Source organism: Portunus trituberculatus, chromosome 17 (genome assembly GCF_017591435.1).
Source record: "Portunus trituberculatus isolate SZX2019 chromosome 17, ASM1759143v1, whole genome shotgun sequence".
Taxonomy (NCBI): domain Eukaryota; kingdom Metazoa; phylum Arthropoda; class Malacostraca; order Decapoda; family Portunidae; genus Portunus; species Portunus trituberculatus.
Window position 1 is genome coordinate 2,585,001 of NC_059271.1, and position 2,500 is coordinate 2,587,500.

Sequence of the window (2,500 nt, forward strand, 5' to 3'; positions counted from 1 at the left end):
ACTTTCACTCAAACCCCTTAAAACAACTTAAACACACTTAAAAACCTTCAGTTCTCTTAAAACACCCTTAAAAACCCTTATTTTCACTTAAAACCAACTTAAACACCCTTAAAAACTCCTCAGATCCCTTAAAACACCCTTAAAAACCCTTACTTTCACTCAAAACCCATTAAACCCTCTTCGTTTCCTTAAATTACCTCAATATTACCTATAAAAAAAAAAGATCAGATTTAGTTTAGCAATAGTAAATCAACATTCAATTCTCCTTTTATTTCACCTTCGAGTTAACCACACGTATGTACGCACGCAAACACACACACACACACACACACACACACACACACACGCGATCTCCCTCACCACCACCACCACCACCACCACTATCACCACCAGGACACAATATACACAGAACACTGAAGTAACATCAGCGACATCACCACCATCACCACTACTACTACTACTACTACTACTACTACTACTATCAGCACTATCACTATCAGCGGCGCGTTTGGCTTATGTTATTATCATCCTCAAGAAGATAAGAAGCAACGTGTTCCGATCCCCTTACTCTGACCTGACCCTACCTGCCTGACCTCGGCTTCTGCTTCGCCAACACGGAAGGGAAATGCTTGGAGAATATAATGGTGGAATTTGATAAGAGTGAGATGTGAATAATGGGTGAATGGGTGAAATGTATGGTAGAAATGGGGGAACAGAATAGGAAGGGATGATTTGAGAATTTTTGAAGTATATATTGTCAGAGAGAGAGAGAGAGAGAGAGAGAGAGAGGAATGAACAGATGTTTTTAATCTCTAATGCATGAGATTTTTTTTTTTACTTTTTTACTATTTCATCTCTCTCTCTCTCTCTCTCTCTCTCTCTCTCTCTCTCTCTCTCTCTCTCTCTCTCTCTCTCTCACTTTCTACTTTTCTCTTCTTCATTACCCTCCTTTTCTTTCTCTCTCTCTCTCTCTCTCTCTCTCTCTCTCTCTCTCTCTCTCTCTCTCTCTCTCTCTCTTTTCCTTCTCTCCATCCCTCCTGCATTTCCATATTCTCTCCCTCCTACTTTCCTTTTTCTTCTCTCCCTTCCTCTCTTTCCTCTTTCTCTTTCCTTCATCTCTCCTTTCCTTTCCCTTATTCCCTTCTTTCTTCTTTCTTTCTCTCCTTTCTCTCTTCTCTTCTCTTCTCTTCCCAAATCATCTAATCTGTTTGTTTTCTAATCCACGCAAGGAGAATTTTGTTTACTCTCTCTCTCTCTCTCTCTCTCTCTCTCTCTCTCTCTACATCAACGTTCTTTTCATTTCTTTGTTTCTTTTCACGTTTATCTAGTTTGTTTTTATTCTATTCTTCCTCTTCCTCTTTTTGTTTTCCTTGTTCTTCTTTTCTTTTTCTCCTCCTCCTCCTCCTCCTCCTCCTCCTCCTCCTCCTCTTGACTCTCCTTTTCCTAAACACCTTTTCTTTTCTTTTCCTTTTTTTTTTTTTGTATGTCCTTCGCAGTTTCAACATTTCCACTTCCCCCTTTCTTTATTTTCCTTTCTCTCTTATCTCTCCTTTACGATCAGTCCTCTCTTTTCTGTTCCTTTATGTCTCTTTCTCTTTACTCACTTGCACCATTTTCCCTTGCCTATCTTTTATTACAGTCTCTCTCTCTCTCTCTCTCTCTCTCTCTCTTTTGACCTTTATTACTTTATTTCTCTTTCACGTTCCACCTTCATCATTTTTACACCTTTCTGAACCCAACGGAAGGCACTTACGTAACCCCCTTTCTCTCTCTCTCTCTCTCTCTCTCTCTCTCTCTCTCTCTCTCTCTCTCTCTCTCTCTCTCTTTCTTCGCTTTCAACGTAATCTTTAATACATCACCTCTTTGTTTCAAAAAGCTTTTAGTTGAAGTGACACAGGAAGAGAAGAAGAAGGAGGGAAAAGGAGAGAGGGAAGGGGAAGGAAGGCAGAGGTGAAGGGAAGGAAAGTAGGAAAGGAAGGTAGAGTTAAGAAGGAGAGGGAAAGAGAGGGAGAGGAAGGGAGGAGCTGTTTGATGATGTCTTTTAAGGCTCTAGTGACAGATTAACCCCTTCAATTCTGAGGAGATGGAAGAGGTGAAGGGAAGGAAAGAGAAAAGGAAGGTAGAGTTAAGAAAAAGAGGGAGAGGGAGTGAGGGAGCTGTTTAATGATGTCTTTTAAGGCTCTAATGACAGATTAACCCCTTCAATTATGAGACGCATTTTTACCTTCATTTTTGGGTGCGATTAGAACCTTTCATTAGCATTTAGAAAGGGTCTATGGAGATCAGAAGATTAACAGCCAGAGTCTTTACTATTCCAAACCCAACACTATATCTCTGAAGGTGTATAAAATCACCAAATAGTAACCAGAATGAATAAGAAAACACATCTTGGTATTGAAGAAATTAACCCTTTCAGTACCGTGACAAATTTCCTTATTCATTCTGCTTACTATTTGGTGATTTTATACACCTTCAATACTCAATGTCGGGAATTAAACTA

General features: G+C 39.7%; 1 protein-coding gene across 2 annotated transcripts in view; it reads right to left on the reverse strand.

Moving 5' to 3' along the window:
- LOC123504968 (protein phosphatase 1 regulatory subunit 14C-like) overlaps nucleotides 1-2,500 on the reverse strand; it is a 199,733-nt gene that overhangs the window by 58,403 nt on the left and 138,830 nt on the right. The window contains exon 1 of one of the 2 annotated variants that reach the window (XM_045255942.1): nucleotides 361-475. The exons of the other annotated variant lie outside the window; for it this stretch is intronic. The gene's annotated coding sequence lies outside the window, so the exon portion shown is untranslated. Of the gene's footprint in view, nucleotides 1-360; nucleotides 476-2,500 lie in introns of those variants that run through there. 2 annotated transcript variants of the gene reach the window in all.